This window comes from Dasypus novemcinctus, chromosome 5 (assembly GCF_030445035.2).
Source record: "Dasypus novemcinctus isolate mDasNov1 chromosome 5, mDasNov1.1.hap2, whole genome shotgun sequence".
Taxonomy (NCBI): Eukaryota; Metazoa; Chordata; class Mammalia; order Cingulata; family Dasypodidae; genus Dasypus; species Dasypus novemcinctus.
The window spans coordinates 45,086,845-45,109,345 of NC_080677.1; the positions used below are offsets into that span (position 1 = coordinate 45,086,845).

The 22,501-nt window shown below is 38.2% G+C and overlaps 1 protein-coding gene and 1 pseudogene across 11 annotated transcripts in view; both read left to right on the forward strand.

Annotated features, from left to right (window-relative positions):
- DGKB (diacylglycerol kinase beta) overlaps positions 1–22,501 on the forward strand; it is a 723,907-nt gene that overhangs the window by 105,305 nt on the left and 596,101 nt on the right. The window lies entirely within an intron of this gene.
- Positions 7,767–8,477, forward strand: LOC139438954 (biorientation of chromosomes in cell division protein 1 pseudogene; annotated as a pseudogene).

The window sequence follows — 22,501 nt, forward strand, 5'->3', positions numbered from 1 at the left end:
ATGGTGCACTTGCTGTCTGGATAACCTACCCTGGAAGGAGAAGGAAGCAGTGACTCTTCTCACTGGCTTACTACTTGTTCTGTGATATTACCGTGTCTACTGCCGTGTGGTATTTCACAAAAGGCAGCAGTCTGAGGTGACTAGTTGTTGTACTACCCAAATCTCAGGGGATCACTTAAACTAACTGCAGTATACAAGAATGGGTTGCTTAGAGTGAAAAAAAAAAAAAAAAAAGAAGAAGAAAATTTATCTATCCTCAGAAGCCAGGAAAGAAAAGGAAGTAACCAAAGAAAAATCTTAGTAGATACACACACACACACACTCTTACACTTACATGCTTCCTGTTGACCTTTATCAGGCTGACTAGATTTTAGTGGCTCCACCAGTTTAAATGCTATAAAACCCATATTCATACTGATTGCAGAGGATATTTGCGTAATAAATGTTTAACTTGTGAAATTGGTAACAAAAGAGAAAACGAGAAAGACCAAAAGAAATTGGAGAGTTTCTCCTTTAAACTCAGATTGCAGAATTAATGGTGGCAGTGATTTTGTAAATTGGAAATGAAACAAGTTTAGAAGCATTAAAATCATAATAGTCATTAATTCACAACAAAATTGCAAACTCTTGATTTAAAAGGACCTCAAATAAATGGAAAAATTCCAATGAGATATAATACAAAACTTTCTCATACAGATAGTTAATTTTATAATTTTTCTTCAACTTCTTCACATACTCTCTGTAAAAACAGTGTTGTATTTCCTTTTGCTTCTGGCAAGCAACATTAATCATCCCCATTAAAAAAAAAAAAAACTGTTAAGGGAGCAGATGTAGCTCAAGTAGTTGACTTCCAACTTCCCACGTATAAGATTCAGGGTTTGATCCCTGGTACCTCCTAAAAACAAAGACAAAACAAACAAGCAAAACAAACCAAAAAACCAACTCCAGGCAGCTGGTGTAGCTCAGGGGTTGAGTGCTGTTTTCCCACATACAGGTCTGAGGTTCAATCCCTGACCCTGGTATCTCAAAAACAAATAAACAAACAAACGAACAAAAACTATTAAGCACCTGATTACACAAAACGTTTGAGTATTGATTTAAAAAATACAGTTACCTATAATTTCTAAAAACTTAACCTCATAATGAGGTTCTGGAACCCAGAGAAGGCAGAGCAGGGTCTGTGCATCCAGGAAACAGAAAAAGACTGCATGGCATTTGAGTGTTAAAACTGGGATGTATAGAGAGAAAAGGTGGGGAAAGTTATTCTTGAGACTGTAGTAGTGGAAATGCAGTGTCCCAACTGAATAGGATGAGGGGAGCAAACCCATTCCAAAAAGTTTGCCTGTTCCAGAACCAAGCAGTTCCATATGGCATCTATATCTTAGAGAACACATTTCCCACTGCTAGAATGGGTGCCATTATTTTTCTAAAATCTCACCATATCATTTATACAGAATAGACAATGTGTCTTTTTCATCTAGGTGTCCTACAAAGGGTTTGCTTCTATCTCTTCTGTCTTACCTTCTTCCTTTTTAGAAACTGTATATTTTATACCAATATGGCTGGTATGTGAAGTATTTTTTTCTGTTATCCTAATTGGTGATTTTTGCATCAAGTGAGTTTTTGTGTCTGTGTATATTTTCATATAAATGAGTTTTCTTTTTCTCCTTAATAAGATTGTTAGGACTTTTGGTGAAAGAATTTTTTCTTTATAGATTGAATTTGTGTGTTCTTAGTTAATGAATTCAAGAAATTTAGTTTGAATTAGAACTAATTTCCTATACAATTACTTTTTATAGGATTATGGGTAAATTTCCCATGTTAAGAGTATTTTAACAGAAAAAAATCAAGATAATGATACTACTGTAGATAAGACACCATTTCCTTAAAACATTTATGCAATAAGATGAGTTATAAATATATGAAATAAACAAGAGTATTCTCACTTTACATTTGCAAAATGAATTTCAAAGTTTGCTCAACAGATAGTTTAAATGTTCATATTTTGCCTTGTTTCCACCAGCCTATTTTTACTCTAAGTTTGAGATGATCTCAGGCTATCAGCTTGGCATCTATAGAAAACATTAGAAAGAGAGTTTAGTTTTGCCCAAAATATATGAAAATCTTCTGCCTATCTGTGTCTGACTACTGGAGTTGAGACAGTCCTAGTCTCAGTCCTTCTCTGAGAAGCTTCCAGTAGGTAATGTCCATTTATTTTCTTTCTACTTTTTCTCATCATCCCAGGAAAAAAAGATGAGAATGATGGTAATGTTAATGGCAATCGTTAACTCAGAGTACTTATTATGTGCCAAGTACCTTACATTCATTATTTTATACATTTTCATTATTTCCTTTCAAAGTGGGTACCATCATTATCTACAATTGAAAAGGAAAGATGCTAAGTAATGGGAAAAGATCTGATAGGAACCAGCAAGATGGCAGCAGAGTAAGGCGCTCCTAGAGTCAGATCCTGCCACAGGGCAGTTAGTAAACACTGAGAACTATTTGGGGCTAATTAAAGCAGCTGTTTGGGGGCTCCAGGAGGCCAGAAAAGCATTCTGCAACATACTTAAAGGAATGGGAGGAGGAGACTGCCCATCTGCAGAGAAGATTCCTAAGTAGAGTGCTCCATGCCATGGAGGCTGGTGCCCATCCTCCACTGGAGGCAAAAGCTGCCTCAGGAGCTGTTCCACGGCTGGAATTGAAAGCTCCACTTCCCAAAAACGGGTTAGGAAGAGACAGTTGGGCAACAACTTCAGCTACTGATGAGTAAATTCAGTGGGCTAAAGTATAATCCTGAGAACAGCTTAAGTTTGAGCCTGTCCAAGTCAGAAAGAGGCCGTAGCCGCCATCTTAACTCTGCACCTGGCACGAGGGCAAGCCAGGTGGACTGAAGACCACACTGCTGGTGGGGACCAGCTTCTTTCCAACCAGATCAGATTGCAGCTCTAGCCTAGGCCCCAGTGCCACCTCCAGCAGGGAGGAAGCTGCGGGACCTACGCCAGCCTCTCTGGGAAATTACTAGCCAAGCCTTGGATGCCAGTGATTATCTGACTCTGGCAGTATGAGCCACCCCAGGAGCTGTTTTGTGGCTGGAATTGGAAGCTCCATTTCCCAAAAACAGGGGAGGAGGAGATGGTTGGCTGCCAATTTTGGCTACTGATTGGAGACTTGGCTGGCTAAAATATAACCCTGGGAACAGCTGGGGTTCTGCCCAAGTTGGAAAGAGGTTGACTGGCGGCTGCCATTTTGACTCTGTCCCCAGCCTGAGGGGAAGCCGGGCTGACTGAAAATCACAGTGACAGTAGAAAGCAGTTTCTTTCACCCAGATCAGCCTGCAGCCCTAGCCTAGGCTTCAGCCCCACCTCTGGCAGGGATGAGGATGGTGGGCCCTGCATCAGCCATTCCAGGTAACTGCAGGTACCTTTGGTTGGCACAGACTGAAAATTGGAAGTCTACCTGGGCAACTGTGGTCATCTTGGGCCCACCCTGCATAGATTGCTGCCCACCCCTGTAGCTCTTTCCCCACCCCGAGCAGGGGAGAAAGGGGCATGAAGCTTCATCAGTCTCTTTGGGCAACTACAGTCTAGGTCTGCACAACTTGGATTATTCTACACATCTGTGATGCTGTCCCTACTCCTGGCAAAGATGAAAGTTGGGAGAACCTTTATTGGTCCCTGGTATAATGAGGCAGCTTGAGCCTTCACAGCTTATAGGACCAATTACAACCTTGGCTCCTATTGCACAACCAGCAAGGGAGAAAGGGCAAGAAGCCCTAAACTAAAGGGAAAAACTGCACCCAGAATAAATACTCTCGTAATCCAGATGCTAAAACACCAACAAAAAATTACAATCTACACCAAGAAACAGGACACTATGGTCCAGTTAAAGGAACCAGATAAGCCACCAGATGACAAAAAGGAGTTGAGACAACTAATCATAGAAGTTCAAACAAATTTCCTTAATAAATTCAATGAGATGGCTAAAGAGATTAAGGATATTAGGAAGACAATGGATGAATATGAAGAAGAATTTGAAAGCACGCATAGAAAAATAGCAGATCTTATGGGAATGAAAGGTGCAATCAATGAAATTTAAAAAAAACACTGGAATCATATAATAGCAGATTTGAGGAGGCAGAAGAAAGGAGTAATGATCTTGAAGAAATGGCCTCTGAAAGTGAACAAACAAAAGAACAGATGAAGAAAAGAATGGAAAAAATGGAACAAGATCTCAGGGAGCTGAATGACAGCAAAAGGTGTGCAAACATATGTGTCCTTCTCCCAGAAGGAGAAGAGAAGGAAAAGAGACAGAAGGACTATTTAAAGAAATAATGGTAGAAAATTTCCAAACCCTATTAAAGGACATAGACATCCATATCCAAGAATCACAACATACTCTTATCCAAAAAAATCTGAAGGGACCAACTCTGAGACACATATTCATCAGAATGCCAAATGCCAAAGACAAAGAGAGAATTCTGAGAACAGCAAGAGAAAAGAAAACATAACATATAAAGGATACCCAATAAGATTAGTGCTGATTTCTCACCAGAAACCATGGAGGCAAGAACACAGTGGTCTGATATATTTACGCTATTACAAGAGAAAAACTTCCAGCCAAGAATCTTATATCCCGCAAGACTATCTTTCAAAAATGAGGGCAAGATTAGAATATTCACAGATAAATAGAAACTGAGAGAATTTCTAAGCAAGAGACCAGAATTTCAGGAAATTCTAAAGGGTGTGCTAGAGTCTGAAATGACAAGACAGGAGAGAGGCCTGGAAGAGAGTCTAGAAATGAAGATTATATCAAAAGTAACTAAAAGTGTGAAAAGATTGGTAAAAATAAAATATGAGTGATAAAACATAAACAGTCAGGAATAAACTTAACTAAAGATGTAAAACACTTATATTCAGAAAACTGCAACTCAATATTAAATCAAAAAGACCTAAATAACTGGAAGAACATTCCATGCTCATAGATTGGAATACTAAATATCATTAATATGTCAATTGTACTCAAATTGATATACAGATTCAATGCAATCCTGATAAAAATTCCACCAACATTAAAAAAAAAAAAAAGGAAACATGATCATCAAATTTATTTGGAAGGATAAGGGGTCCTGAATAGCCAGAAACATAATAAAAAGGAAAAGTGAACCCTTGTCTCCAGGCTTTAAATCATACCACCTACCTACAGTGGTAAAAACAGCGTGGTACTGGCATAAAGACAGACACATAGACCAATGGAACCAAATTAATGGTTCAGAAACAGACCCTCACATATATAGCAAGTGATTTTTGACTAGCCTGTGAAACCCACACAGCTTAGGCAGAATAGTCCATTCAACAAATGGTGTTGAGAGAATTGGATACCCATAGCCAAAAGAAGAAAAGAGGACCCCTATCTCACACCTTATCCAAAAGTTAACTCAAAATGGATCAAAACCTAAAAATAAAACCAAAGAGCCATAAAACTTCTAGAAGCAATTGTGGTGGTAGGTGGTGGATTCTTAAAGGAAATAAGGGGAGGACTGAGATGGACTACTGATGCTTAACGTATGAAAAAGTTTTAATTAGCTTAATTGTAAAAGTGTGGAAATGTATAGAGTGGATGGTAACATATAGTGAGTAACAGCTAGTTTATATATGGGAGTTGGCTGAAAATGGTAGTCTAGGTATGTAAATGCCAGTTGACAGAATGCTAGAGAATAATCTAGGGACTGCATATCACAGTAAACCAAGAGGTGGATGAGAATTGTGGTTGATGGTAAATTTGCAAGAGTGTCTTTGTGAGCTAGAGCAAATGTATATCACTACTGCAGGGTGTTGGGAATGTGGAAAAACATGGGAAAATTACAGCTAGAGTGACCTATGTACTGTAGTTAGCAGTAAAATATTCTTGCATCTATGTGAAAGATGTACTGTGTTGATAATGAGTCAGTATGGAAAGTGTGAGCCAGATGTACACTATGGACATGGTAACAATCAGATGATATCATCTTATCCATAACAAATGTTCCACCATTGTGTGGTGTGTTGATGGTGGAGTGATATTTGGGATTTCTGCACATGTACATGATTGTTTTATAAGTTTACAACTTCTGTCATAAAAAATATATTTAAAAAAAAATAATGGGGTGGGTTGGGGGAAAAACACACCAAATGTAAGATAAAGACTATAATTAGTAAGAGTTTGACAATATTCTTTCATAATTTGTAACAAATGTCTCACAACAATGCAAGGTGTTGGTGGAGGGTTGACGTAGGGGACCCCTGTATGATGTTATGCATGATTGCTTTGTAATTTCACAACTTTTACTATACACTTAATTGTTCATGTATGTTCATATATAAATGATATAAAGATAATAATAATAGGATTGGTTGCTGGAAAAATACTTTGGATAGTAGTAATATTTTGACAATGCCCTTTAATCATTAGTTATAAAGGTATAACTACAATGCAAGTTATTGGTGGTAGGGTGAGTTATGAGAGTCCTGTATGATGTTATATATGTTTGTTTTGTAAGTTCACAACTATTATTATATGCATTTACTGTTTATGTATGTTTATGAGTGATATACTTCAATAAATTAATTTTAAAAAACGATCTGATAGCTAGTAATCAAGAGAGCTAGGACTTAAATTCAGGGTTGTTTGACACAATGTCCAAGCTTGTCCCATCTGAGATCTATACTATGCCTCCTAACCGTTTACTTGAAAGGAGCAGGAAATTAGTGACACCTTGTCCTAGGTATCACCAAGATGACCTAACTCTTCTGACTATTTAAAGTGGCTCTATGGTTGAATTTTATACTGTAACAAGCACAGGCTCTTAATATTAATCTGCATTCCTGTAGAGGTGAGCTGTAAATAGGACCTCTTGTAGATGTTATTTTTAGTTAAAGTTTGGCCCAACTGAAATATGTTTGGGTCTTAATTTGGTTTACTGGAGTCCTTTATAGGCAGAAGACATTCAGACAAAGCCCGAAAGCCATAGGAGGAGCCAGAAGCTGAAAGTGGACAGAGCCGGGAAGAAAAATGAAAGGACATACATCATCATGTGATGTGAGACACGGATACAAGCCAAGGGACCCCGAGGATCATAGGCAGCCAGTACCAGAATGCTGCAATCTTTGGAGAAAAAGCATTGTTTTACTGACTTCCCAATTTTGGACTTCTAGCCTCAAAACTGCAAGGCAATAAATTCCTGTAGTTTAAGTTTTTGATTAAGCAGCCCCGGCAAATTTAGATGGGGTCCTTAACATTTTTTCTCTTTATTTTTTTTTTCAAATAAGTTAAATATGGCCATGGTTCAAAAACTCAAAACCATATGAAAAGAAATAATCTGAGAAGTCTCTTTTCCATCACTGCAGGCATTGTTCCCAGTAATTCCTTTCCTCATCCCTTGTTCTCTATTAGCAACTCTTTGTATTAGTTTCTTATTTACCTTTCCTGGGTTCTTTTTGTGAATATAAGGAGTTCATGCACATTCTTATCCCTTCCCAGTCTGAAAAAAATGTCTACAACGTATATATTCTCTATGTTGCTTTTTGTATAAAACCAGAAGCTGTTTCCATAGCAGTATAAAGAGATCTTCCTCATATATTCTTTATAGATAGATGGTATTCTCTTTTGTCTAATGAAATTTTCTCTCCAACTGTCCTTTATCTACCATCCCCAAAGCTTTGCTTTATTAGTTGAGTCAGGACTCTTCTTTCTCTCATGGCATTTGTCAAAATCATATCGCTATAGAGATGAAGTCATTTAAAATAGCTACTTCAGGCCGTTCCTGTTTCCTTTTCCTGGTTGGGGCCCGCTTCCTTCTCTGGTTCCCCCGCCACCGCCGCCGCCACCGCCGGCCGCCTCGGGCCTCCGGCCCTGAGAAGCTGCAGCCCTGTTCCGTATCCTTCGCGGGCGCGGGGCGCAGTCGTGGCGGGGGCGGCGGCCGAGCGGGCCCGGCGTCGGCGGGGGCGGCGATGGGCGCGACTGGGAGCGGCGGGAGCGGCGGGAGCGGCGGCCCCATCAACCCGGCCTCGCTCTGCCCCCGGGGACCCGCAGCTCATCGCCCTCATCGTGGAGCAACTGAAGAGCCAGGGCCTGTTTGACAGCTTCCGCCGGGACTGCCTGGCCAACGTGGATACCAAGCCAGCTTACCAAAACCTGAGGCAGAAGGTGGATAATTTTGTGTCAACACATCTGGACAAGCAGGAATGGAATCCTACGATGAACAAAAACCAGCTGCGAAATGGGCTGAGGCAGAGTGTGGTCCAGTCAGGGACGTTGGAAGCTGGAGTTGACAATTATTTCTCAGGTGGTGGATCCAAAACGAAACCACATCTTCAGACCACAGATCGAACGAGCGATTCATGAGTTCCTGGCTGCCCAGAAGAAAGAAGCTGCGCCAGCACCACTTCCAGAGCCTGGAAAGCCAGGATCCCCCTGCTCCTTCCCAGGATGCATCCTAAGAATCTGCTTGACATCTGTTGAAAACTCCATTTAATTAACGGTGAAAAATGGATGCGGTTTACATATGAATGCAACTGCAAATGAAGGTAGCCAAGGTCTGCACTGATTTCAAGACTTCAGCCTTGACTGCCGGATGGTGACCAAATTGACCAGGGAACAAGCATGGCAGTGGGAGAGTTGACTATGCCCCCTGCATTGTGCTGCCATCTGGCCAGCCTGTCACAGGAGGTGACACCCAGTAGACATTACAGAGACATTACAAAAAAACACAAGGCCGTTTGAGGTTTACCTGAAACAAGCCTTGATACTTGAACTTGGAGACTGCATATGGAATTTAGGATCTGTGTTCTGGGATAAACAAAAGCTACATCAAGGAACATAAACAGTTTGGACTCAGATGCCATTTCAAAGAATGACTGTAAAAGTTAGCTGGGAGTGTGTATTTGGCAGAGTTTATTTGCTGTTGTCTCTCAAAGCTGCAAACTAGAATGTACAAGCCTTTGGCCTTGAGTAACTGTAAAACAGTTGGGACGTTGAACAGTAATCTTTTTGCCAGTTTACTTTCCCTTGTAAGAGGAAGAAAACCAGGGACCCTAGAATGAGTGAGGAAACTCAGGCAAAGTATAGGGAAAAACATTGCAGGCTCTCTATCCAGGTCTTCTTCCTTTCCTGCAAGGGCTAGTGAGTGTTGGTTGGGTGTTTATTTTATTCTTGTTTCTGTGGGTTTTTTAGAAAAGTTAATTATCATTAAATGATTTATTTTTTTTAATAAAACCATTTGATACTCTTTAAAAAATAAAAAAGTAAGTTATTTCAAAGACCTAGCAAGGAGATTTGCGACAGTTTGCTCGGTCGGTAGAGGTGGGGTCTGGCTGCGGATGAGGGGTCGGTCCGGCAGCAGACGAGGGGTTGGTCTCACAGGGGTTGCGCGGTTCGGCTGACGGGGTCGCCCAGCGAAGCCGGCGACGAAGGGGTCGCCCGGAGAAGCAGGCAACGAACTGGGGACAAGGGAGGCCAGGCCCTTGTCGGGGGCTCTCAGGACTGGAGGGCGCACGGCAGAAGAACTACCGCAGAGACAAGGTAAACACGCAAGTCCAACTTTATTGAGGAAGTGGCTACAGTTTTATAGGGGCTGGGGAAGGCTGATTGGTCGAAGCTTATGCCATGTCCTGATTGGTTGCCGCAAGCAGTTACTGGGGAGAAAGGTCAGTGGGAGGTACTGGACGGGGGAGGGGTGGTGGTGAGGGATTGACTGTTGCTGTTGCTGGGGGAAGTGGCAGGGTTTAGGGATTGGTGGCTGCTGTTGCTGGGGTAGAGGGCAGACTTGAGTCTCCCGCCTTGTGCCTGGCTGTTGCTGCTGTGGGGAGGGGGGGGGGAAAGGGCAGACTGGAATTTTCCGCCCTGCACCTGCACAGGGAGAAAGAAGTAGGGTGTTGCCTCATAAGGCATCCTGTGGCGCTATCCAGGAGGAGGGGCCGCCGCGGAAGCATGGCTGCCGAGAAGGGGAGACCCGAGGGCACTCTGCGCCCATGCCGAGCTCCCTTCAGGGGTGGCGGTGAGTCCGACCAGCCACCCTATTATGGGGGCAGCGGCTTGGAATTGGGCCTACCGCGGCCGCTCCCCTGCCAGGCCAGCAAACCACACTTCAACCCGAGGGGTGACCGCAGAGATTAAAAGAATGTGAAGTTATTGAGAAACTTAAACCTTCATTGATAAATTTGAAGAGACAATTTTATAATTGCAGGTGTGGGAGACAAAATAAAATTTTGCTGTTAGGATAAAGAGACTTGGATTTTAGATCTTCCCTGGCTAATAACTGGTTCCATGAACATGGATAAGTTATTTAGCTTTTCTGATATTAATTTCCCTCCTCTGTAAAATGTGGAAAATAATATGAAACTTACAATATCATTATGAATATGAATGAGATATTTAATATAAACCCTGGGATTGTATATCTAATAGAATAAGCACTATAGTTGTGTCTTCTTCTCTATATTATAGTCAAATTATTATTGCAAAGATATAAGTATTATCTCTTTTTCCATCTTCGTTATCTGATACTGACATTCATTGTAAAAGAAGAAAATGTCCCTTTTTTCATATATCATTGTGGTTTTCTTTTTGACAATTGTGTAATATCATATCCTTCTGTTGAACCTAATTCTCTTTTTCTGCTAGGATCCCAATAATCTTATAAGAAGCATCTTAAATGATCAAGGCCACCAACTGCTTTTAATCAGTGCCCTAGAACTGCACGCAGCTGAAAAAGTCATAGCTACATGACAAGGCTGAATGCTAATTGGATTTGGGGACTAGGCGGACATGAAGTGCTACAGCACTTCCTCATTCTCTTATTTGTTGACAGCTAGAGCATTTGATCTGATAGGTCTGAAGCAAGGTAAATGACTGCAGCTATCAATCAGAATTCTGTCAAGGTTCCCTGCCAGTTAGAACCAAATCTATTCTAAGAACAGTAATAGCAACCCCACCCACCTAGGTGGCTATTTTAAGGAATACAGTACTAAAAACTTTCTCAGAGTATTCCTGAGGCAATGCCAACTGGTAAGATGCCTCCTGATCTGTGATTCATCTCATTGTCCTTTTTTTTTTTTTTGCCACAAGACTAGAAGTCTTCGGAACATTTGAGAAAGGAATAACCAATAAGAAGAATCATATTCTCTTTTTATATTTCTAATGGGAGCCATTAGATACTATCTGTTCAAGTGGAAAACAATTCCTGTGAACTTTCAGAAAGCAGATTAAAGGCTTAATTATGAGGTGTCAGAAATATTTTTTCTATTTATTTAAAATATATTTATGCATACCAGGAAAATGAAGCTGATCATTGTGCCTTTACTGTGCTGCTGTTCTCTCTTCAAAGACCATTTTGCAAATTCTTAGGTCTATCAGTATTAGTCCTTCACACACTTACTCCCATAACCATCCTCATAAAAGTTGTCCTTCAGAAGACACTGTTATATTTAGGTTTATTGGCTTATGTGAAACACACTCTAATTGATGTGTAAAATTTTACAGACTATATGTTAGCAATTGCATCGGGAACATAGTAGCCTGAATCTCATGAAGTTTAAATATTTAAAGGATGACATGACCTATGTAACAGTGCTCATATGATTATTAAATGTGATAATGCATGAAAGCATTTTTCAAAGTACATTAGATATATGGTAATTTATTACTTTAACTGCTTAAAAATTTTGGTTTCTAATTTGTACCACACCAGAGCCCTGTAGCCCATTTTCAGCCAATCTATTACTACCACCACTAGTCCCTGGTAACCACTGATTTGATTCTTGTAATTATAGTTTTGCCCTTTCAAGAATGTCTAAAAAATAGAATTGTGCAATTCGTGCTTTCTGTTTCTGACCCCTTAGCATAATGCCTTTGAGTATATTCATGTTGTTGCATCTATCAGTAGTTTGTTCCTCCTTATTACTGCATAGCATCTACTTTATAGATGTACTACAAATTGTTTATAAACACCTATTGATAGATTTTTTGGAAGTTATCAGTTTTCAGTTATTATTAATGAAGCTGATTTTAACATTTTCGTACAAGTCTTTATATCCACAATTATGTTTGTTTATCTTGGCAAATACTTAAATGTATGCAGAGAAAATAGTTAAAAAATTTTTATAAACTGGAGAGAGTAAAGTGATGTAATGGGAGGTAAGTTTTCTATACTTCACTTGAGCTGACAAAATGGTGACACAAGTAGACTGATACCTTATGCACATATAACCTAGGGGAACCATTAAAAAACTAAGCAGTGTTTCCACAGTTCAAAAAAAAAAAAATCTATACAAAGACATACTCTAAAACACTGTAGATTAATCAAAATGGAACTCTAAAAATTGTTCAAGTCAACTACAAGAAGTCAGGAAAAAGAGAAGAGAGAAACAAATAGAAAACAAACAAAACAAACAAAAAACGAAATAAAATGAAGACTTAATCCCTAATATATTAATAATTGCATTAAATGTAAATAGTCTAAGTGTACCAATTAAAAGATAGGTATTAGCAGAGTGAATTAGAAAACATGACCCTACTATATGCCATCCACAAGAAACCCAATTAAAATATAACAGTGTAGGCTGGTTGAAAGTAAAAAGATGGAAAAGATATACCATGCAAATATGAATCAAAATAAACTAGTAATGGCAAGATAAATATCAGGTAATGTAGACATTAGAGCCAAGAATGTTGTGAGACACAGAAGGACATTATAGAATAATAGACGGACCAATCCACTAAGGCATAGCAATCCTTATGTGTATACACCAAACATTAGAGCTGCAAAATACATAAAGCAAAAAAATGAGAGGAGTGAAAAGAGAAATATACAAATCCACGATAAGAGTTGGAGACTTAAGGTCTCTTTCTCCACCATTGACAGAACAACTACCAGAATTGAAGCAAGGATATAAAAGAACTTAACACTATCAGCTTAGAGGTTCTAAGTCATTATTTATTGAACACTCCACACAACAAAAGCAGAATAGATATTTTTTTCAAGTGCCTATAAAACATATGCCAAGATAAACTATATCCTGGACCATAAAAACAAAAACAAAAACAAAAAACAAAAATCATAACAAACTTATATGAATTGTAATCAAAGTGTTTTTGTGACCATATTAGAATCAAACTAGAAATCAATAACAGATAACAGGAAATTTTTAAAACTTTGGAAACTGCGCAACATACTTGTAAATAAACAGTGAGTCAAAGAGGAAGTCTCAAGGGATAAAAATTGTACTGAAATGAATAACAATGAAAATATATCATGCCAAAATCTGTGGGACACAGCTAAATTGCTAAGATGGAAGCTTGTAGCACTAATTACATATGTAAGAAAAGAGGAAATGTTTGGAACCAATACTTTAACCTTCCATATCAAGAATTTGGAAAATGAGAGGAAACTAAATGCAAATGAGGGAGCAGAAAGGAAATAATAAAGTTAGCAAAAATCAGTGAAATTGAAATCAGAAGTACAATAGAGAAAATAAAAAAATAGCTGGTTCTTTGAAAATATCAATAAAATTCACCAACTTCTAGGAATACTGACAAATTGAAGAACAGAGAGGTTGTAAACTACCAATATCAGGAATGAGACAGAGCTCTTACTGCAGATCCAACAGATATCAAGATTATAATATGGGAATATTATGATCAAGTATACACACATAAATATGGCAACTTAGATAAAATAGACCAATTCTTCAAAACCCAAATTACAATAATTCACCCATAATCAAAGAGATTATTTTAATAATTAATTTAATAATTAACACATTTGAATTCATAATTTAAAAGAAATCTGTAGGCCAAGGTGGTTTCAGTGGAGAATTCCACCAAATATTTAAAGAATTAATGCTGGTTCTGTACATTCTGTTCCAGAAAAATAGAGGAATAGGCAACATTTCTACATTTGCTTTATGAAGCTAGTATTGCTCTGATACCAGAATAAGACAAAGATAGTAAAAAATAAAGGAAATAGAGCTTAACGGGTGAAAAGATTTTGTTTGAGATGATTAAAACAGTAGGGGTAACAGGTATTGGTGATGGGAGCACAATATTGCAAATGTAATTAATACTACTGAATTGTGCACTTACATGTAGATAAAATGGGAAATTTTGAGCTGTGTATTTGTTATTTTAATAAAAAATTAAAAGTTAACTAATAGAATTTTAATAATATATAAAAGAATGAGGGAAATGGATGTGGCTCAAGCTGTTGGGCTCCTGTTCACCATATAGGAGGTCCAGGGTTTGATGCCCAGGGCCTCCTGGTGAAGGCAAGCTGGCCTGTGCACTAAGCTGGCCCATATGGAGTGCCGGCTGACACAGAGAGCTGGTGCAGCAAGATGATGTAAAAAGAGACACAGAGGAGAGACAATAAGAAGATGAAGCAGAACAGAGAGCTGAGGTGGCGAGAGAGAATGATCACCTCTCTCTCACTCCAGAAGGTCCCAGGATCAGTTCCCAGAGCTACCTAATGAGAATACAAGCAGACATAGAAGAACACACAGCAAATGGACACAGAGAGCAGACAATAGGGGTAGAGGTAGGGGGACAAATAAATAAATAAATAAATCTAAAAAAAAAAATAGAAGAATGTTACACCAACCAAGTGTGATTTATTCTAGGGATATAAGGTTGGTTAAATACTTGGAAATCAACACATTCACCATTTTAACAGGCTTAATAAGAAAAATCATATAATCACATTAGTTAATGAAGGAAAAGTATTTGACAAATTTCATCACCCACTCATGATTTTTAAAATTCTCAGAATATTAGAATATAGTGGAACTTTTCAACTTGATAATGAGCAGCTATCTAAGTAAATAAATAAATAAATAAGTATCCCAAAATACCTACAACTATTATTACACTTAATGGTGAAAGACTGAATGCTTTTCTCCTTAACACTGGGAACAAGCCAAGGACATCCACGTTTTCGATGCTTAGTCAACATAGTTTTGAATGTCTAGCTAGTATAATAAAGGAAGAAAAAGAAATAAAATGCATATAGATTAGAAAAGAAGAAATCAAACTGTCAGTATTTGCAGATAACATAATTGTCTATGTTGAAAATCCCAAAGAATCTCAAAAACAAGACTTCCTAGAATTGAGTTCAGAAAGTTCAAAGGATATAAGTTAAACATCCATCTATCAATTGTGTTTCTATGTATTTATAATGGGCATGTGGACAGTGAACTTCAAATACAAGATCATTTACAATCACTCAAAAAATGAAATAATTGGTTGTAAATCTAACAAAACATGGGCTAGACATGTACGCTGAAAAGTAAAATGTGCTGATGAAGGAAATCAAAGAAAATATAAATGTTGCATTCATGTTTTGAATTTCCACCCCTGTGCTTGGGGAAGAGGATTTTTATATCCTTTTCTGTTGCCCATGAGCTAGCTGGGGGCTGGACCCCTTGGTGGCCTGCTAAGAGGGTGGGTATGGATGCTGGTAGCCAGCATGGGGAGAGAACAATTTACTGTTCTTTAGCCTCTTCCTTCCACTCCTCCCTGGATGCTGTACATATTCTTCTGGCCTCCAGAGTTTTTAAATATTTGTTTTAGTTCCTGCCTGTTTAATAGTTGTTTTGGTGGAAGGACTGAGTCTTGGAGCTCCTTAATCTGTCATTTTCTCTGGAAGTCCTCCCAACTGATTTTTGACAAAAGTGCAAAAGCAACTCAAGGGAGGAAAGATAGCCCTTTAAACAAATGGTGCTTGAGCAACTGGACCCTTCCCCCCCCCCACATACACATCAAAAAAGAACCTCAACCTAAAGCTTACACGTTATGCAAAAATTAACTGAAATGGATTATGGACATATTAAAATATAAATTTTTTTGAAAAAAATACAACAAAGAAGAAAACTTTGGGATATATGGCCATTTAAAGTATTCTTAGATTTGACACCAAAGGAAAGTGGATAAATTGGAATTCATAAAAATAAAATAAATAGAAACAAGTTTGATCTGCAATAGACTCTGCTAAGAAGAGGAAAAAATTGGCTACCCACTGGTAGAAAATATCTACACATATCCAACAAGGTGCTAGTAGCAAGAATATATAAAGAACTCTTAAAACTTAGCAGTAAACAAACAAAACGAACAGTCCAATTATAAAATAGTCAAAAGACATGGACCCACATTTCCTTGAAAAGGATATAGATAAAAAATAAGCAAATGAAATACATTCAGCATCATTAGTCATTAAGAAAATGCTAATCAAAACCACAATGCGATGTCTCTGTTCACCTACCAGAATGGCTAGAATGAAGAATAGTGGTAACACAAAATGCTGGTGAGGATTTGATGAAACTGTACCACTTGACCTTTGCTGGTGGGAATGTAAAATTCTACAGCCACTCTGGAAAGCAGTTTGGAAGTTTCTTAATAAACAGAACATGCAATTACATTATGACCCTGAAATTTCCCTCCAGAGAAATGAAAACTTGTGTTCACATAAAAGCCTGTATACATATTTTTATGACAGCTTTTTCTTAATAGCCCCAAACTGGGAACAACCCAGATATTCTTCAACTGTTGGCTCATTAAATAAACTATGGCACCTCCATTCCATGGAAAACCACGCAACAATGAAAATGAACAGACTTTTGATACACACCGCAAACTGGATGAATCCTCAGGTAATTATGCTGAGTGAAAAAAAAAAAAAAGTCAGTCCAAAACTGTTACAGATGGTATAATTCCATTTTTATAACATTTTTTAAATGATAAAATTTGAAATGGAGAATAGATTAGTAGTTGACAGGGCTTAAAGTGGGGGAGGAAAAGGAGGGTAATGGGTGCAGTTTCAAAAGGGTGACATGAAGTATCCTTATGAGGATGGAATTTACTTTGTATCAATGTCAATATTGCTTTTGTGATATTTTTCTGTATTTTTTTAAAGATGTTACCCTTTGGAGAAAACTGGGTAAAGGGCACAAGAGTTCTCTGTATAATTTCTTATAACTACATGCGTATCTACACTTATCTCAAATTAAATTAATTTTTTAAAAAATCCTCCAGCAGTAAACTGTAGCTTTGTTGTGCTGTATGTTAACCCTGGAATACTGGAGGGTTTCCTTAGTGTTCCTGTTCACCTTTCAACAGGTCCTGCATGCCTGTGCCACAGAGGGGTCTTTATCTGTGCTCTCCCTCCCCCACCCCACCTTCTGCAGTGGACTTTGGCTATATGTTACTTGGTGCATGGTCCAAGAGGATAGCTTTTGCTCCATCCTCAATCTTTGAAAAGCTTTGTTCCTGATACTGCTCCAGAATCAAGAGACCTCCGCTTTGTATCAGCACAGAATCCTGGGCCTTAGAGTGTTTCCTGCTCCTCCTCTAGTGGCAGTAAAAAAATTTTCTGGGAGCAGTGACAGCCAAATTCTGACTTATAATGGTAGTGGGTCTGGGGTGAGAGTGGGTTTCCTGCCTTCTGCAGCAGCAGCTACTGCTTGGACCTGGAGCAGGATCCTGCCCTTCACCTACGGCAGAGCTTTTGCTCTGTATGGAAATATTTTGTGGAAGTTGTCCCCGCCCTCCGCCTGCAAAAGCCAATCATTACTGATATACCTGCAACATCTAGGGGTGGGGGATTTCTCTGATCTCTTGCCTTGCCCACAGTATTTCTTGTGAGCACCTAGTGTCAAGGCATGTAGAAAAGAGCTGGTGGATCTTGATTTTCCAGACTAAACTGTCACACGTCACTGCACTTGGCCTTTCAGAATTTGCTAAAATTTTAGATGTTTTATTCAGCCCACCTCGTTGGCTTTCACCTCTTCCTCTTGATCTCTGTCAGTGGTGAAACAATTAGTGTATCTCATCTTTTACCCAAGGGGATTGTCACACTTTGGAAGTAATTTCAGCAAGTAACTTTGAGATCTCAGCTCACTGATGAGTTCGAAAAGAAGGTGATGTTTCAGACTAAATGGCTGTTTATGTTGTTTTGAGTGACAGTGATGTTCTTTTCCAGCTTTCTTTCATAAGTAGAAACAGAACTCTGTAACTTGCCTGTTTCTTTTTTTCTCCTAAATAATTGTATATCTGGTGAAATGATAATTCATTGAATCTTTTATTTTTATTTACTTTTTTATCCCCCCCTTGAGGCTTTTTTGTGTGTGTGCTGTCTGCTCTCGGTGTCCATTTGCTGTACGTTCTTCTGTGTCTGTATTTATCCCCTGCCCCTTGTGGCTTGCTTGCTGTCTGCCTTCTGTGTCCATTCGCTGCGGGCTCCTCCGTGTTCTTGCTTGTCTCCCTTTTTGTTGCCTCGCCTTGCTGAGTCAGTGCTCCTTGGCGTCTGCGAGCCAGACGATGCTCCACGGTGTGCTGGCGAGCCTCCCTTCACAAGGAGGCCCCAGGATGCGAACCGAGAGCCTTCCATACACTAGACGGGAGCTCATCTGATTGAGCCACAGCTGTTTCCCCGAATCTTTTATTTTTTAATAAATTACTTAAAAAAAAAAAAAGAGAGACACAGAGAATAGACAATAAGAGACAAATGAACTAGGGAACTGACGTGGCACAAGAGAATGATCACCTCTCTCCCACTCTGGAAGGTCCCAGGATGGGTTTCTAGAGCCGTCTAATGAGAATACAACAGACACAGAAGAACACACAGTGAATGGACACAGAGAGCAGACAATGGCGGGTAGGAAGGAGGGGAGAATAAAATAAAATAAAATAAAAATAAATAACTCTATTTGTTTCCTAGGGCTGCCATAATAAATTACCACAAAGTTGGTATGTGAAACAACAGAAATTTAGTCTCTCTCAGTTCACAGGGCTAGAACTACAAAGTCAAGTTGTGGAAAGGCCATGAACCCTCTGTAGGCTGAAAGAATGAATCCTTCCTTGCCTCCACCTAGGGTCCAGTCGAACCTGCCAACCTTTGATGTTCCTTGGCTTGAAGCTGCATCACTCCAATCTCTGGCCCCCTCTTCACATAACCTTCAATGTGTGACTCTGTGCCTGCCGAATGTCTCTTTACTTCCTCAAAAACAAGCAAGCAAGCAAGCAAACACCTAAATCCACCAGTGATTGGTTTTAGGGCCCAAATTCATCCAGTATGGTCTGATCTTACCTTGATTACATGTGCAAACACGTTATTTCCAAACAAGGACACATTCAGAGGTATTAGAACTTAGGACTTGAACATATTTTGGGGCACATGATTCAATCTCCTACATTAATCTATCAAAAATTGTTGCATATCTTTTAAGTCAACATTCCATTCTAAAATTTTGTCCTACCAATATGTAATTCAGTTATATTATGTGTATTAAAAAGACTGGCATTGTATCAAATTATGCGGTGCAAAAATTGCTGATCCAAGACTACTGTTTTTGTCCTTTTAGCTGTTGTATATGGTATGCACATTTTAAGAATGTAAACGAGATATTTGGGTCCAAAATTGATCCTTCTTTGATAGTAAACTATATACAAGGGAGAACGGGTACTTTTTACTGAACTTTCTTCTAGACATGCATAATACATCTTTCATAAAATTGATATCTTTTGTTGTTTTGTGAATTAAAAAGAGTAAGTAGTGTTGGAAAGTGTAGCATATTTTATTTTTATAATATTAAAAATATAAATTGTGATAAAAATCTATATATTTCATACAACTTATCAAATAGAACTAATTAGATTTGGAAAATAAAATGATAGCACAGCAGTATTTTACAGAAGATGATTGGTATGTTATGGGAATTACTATACATTGTCTTTAGGTATTTCCATTTTAACACTGGAGGAAAGACAAAAATACTCTAAAAACATTACATCATAATTAGTGAGATATAAACATATATGTAAAATCAATTATATCAAGGTGTGATTAGTCAGACATTAGTAATTTGTAGATATCAAAGTTTATAGGAAACTAGTCATCTACTTTTACCAGAATCTGTAATATTATAAGGATGTGTGTATGTTTCTAGAGATTTTCCTAAACCTTGCTTCCTATAAAGTTTGTAATGCAGAAAGTCTGTAAAATTTCTTAGAAATGTCATGAGTAGCAATGAAAGACAGATGACTCACAAATGATTTTCTGCCAAAGAGTTCAAAACTATTTTGTAAGTGATTCTTTCAGCTTATGGAATAAAAATATGTAATATTACTTTCCTTTAGCCATAGATCTTCCATCTGTGGCAAAAAGAAAAGAAACTTCTTACTGCCATATCTGAAAATTGTACTTTCCAAGAGTATTCACATAGATTTGAATGATTCTAAATTTTGGAATATAAAATAAATTTTTAACTTATTCTGGTATTTCTGAAATAATCTTATTCATGATTTTTGAATGCAGAATGGCTATATATATTGAAGATATTGAAGTTTAGTTTCAATTTTTGATTTTCCACTTAGAATTTTAGTTTTTCAGAGCTGCCCTGAGTTTTCTTTGTGCCACACACTTTCTATTATGTACTTTCTCCTAAATGCTTTTGATGCAGGTGGCCTTGGGTTCCTAACTCATTTCTAAGGAGAGCACTAATATACCAGTGAATAAACTTACTTATATTTAATTGTGAATTTCAGTAAGGTTTATATAACACACGCATACATATACACATAAATATGATATATGATTTTAATGACTTAGATGGAAGGAATAAATATCTAGAACCAAAATGTTTTACTTGAAAATAAATTGAGTGATAAGGCAAGAAGGTTGAAAAATGAAAGCCTGAAATAATTTTATAGAGTTAGCAATGAGTTGGTCAGCAATTTTCTATACTTTTCTCTAAATACTTCTTAAAAGTTACCCAAAAAATGATTCAAAAATGCCAATCTGGTATTTCTAAATTTTCAGGTGCCTTTTTTGCATCATATTACTTTTTATTTATTTATTTTCTGAGACACTGTACATCATAAGGCAGTGAATTGTCAAGGGAAAATGAAAAATCTAGATGAAATAGCTCTCATAATATTTTGCTGACTCTTGCTCTTTTCCCAAAGGAAGTCTATTGTTAACTTCACCTTACAGACATAAGGATATTAGACTTGTTAGTGGTGTGCACATAGAATCTTAGTTTATGATGGTTGAGTTGTAGTAAAAAAGACACTTTGACTTCCAGTATTTTGTCAGATAGACATACTGAAAAGTCTTTCAATAACAAACATACCTTAAAATATATTATTGAGCTTGCAAGAAGTATGGAAATTCTCCAAAGGTCAAAAGAAAAAGAAAAAAAAAATTAAATAAAACAGTTCCTGACACAGGAAAAAGTACAAAATCAAAGAAGCCAAATTGTCAAGGGCACCGAAGGCTAATACCAATAAATTAAACCGCTATTAAAGATATAAATAATCATAATCATTTCTTGTGATAAGTAAAAAAATAGAGACCTAAAATCCTCCATGAAAATAGTATATACTTTGGAAGGAAGGCAGGCATAATTAAATGTTCGAGGATTCTTTTATTGTTCAGATTTGTATAAAATTTTGACTTTGCTAATTTAAGTATGTATTTTCTTATCTCTATTTAAAATTCAAGAATATATTGGAGGAATAAAGCATACTAACCAGTATTGGCTTTATTGTTGGGGAGGTTTTGAATTGCAGAAGGGTTGTAACTGTGCCAGGGGAGGGTTACTGGTGCAGGGTGTCAGTGGTGGGGGGATGTGTGGGGTGTTGTCTCAGTGGGAAGAGACGCACACAATAGCTGATGGAAAACTGAATTCCCGTGCTGGGGAGCCCTGCTGTATTCTGTAATAAAGCAGGAAGAATCCCGAGAGTACATGGGCAGTGCCTAGAGGAGGACAGACCAGTGCGCCAGGCCCTTGGCACTGATGGTTGTACTTAAGAACCTTCTTTCTGTGAAATTGAAACTTACCCTAGAGTTATATATTGTCTAAGAGTTACCTCCTAAAAGCCTTCTTGTTGCTCAAAAATGACCTCTCTCCAAGGCAAACTCAGCATATAAACTCACTACCTCCCTGCTGGTGTAGGAAGTGTCTCCTGAGGATGACCTTCCCTGGCACCAAGGGATGTTTACCAATCGCCAACTAGCAAAGCATTTGGAAAAAGACCTAGACCGAAACCACGAAATATCAACTACAAATAAGTTTTTAGGGCTAAGAGATTTTAAAATGAGTTAGGAGGTCATTCCAGAGGTTACGCTTATGCATGTTTCCGAAGGATCTCACTGACTGCCACAGTAAACAGTGCTTTAAACAGCAGAGCTTGTGAGGGCCCTAGAGACACCTAGATACTATGGGCAGGGCTGACAATCTCAGGAATTTGGCACCCTGTCAGTGGGCCTTGCCTTGGAATATATGATAACTTATCTCCCCAATATGTCAGAGTTAGTCTCATTTATAATTTTCCCAAAATGGTTCTTTTGCCCTTTTATCTGAACCAATAAATCCCCGTTAAATATATGCCCAGAGACTTACATATGTGGTCTGTTCATATGTCATTTAAGCCCTGAATCTCGGCAGAGTTCCAGCCAGTACCTACTCTCTAATTC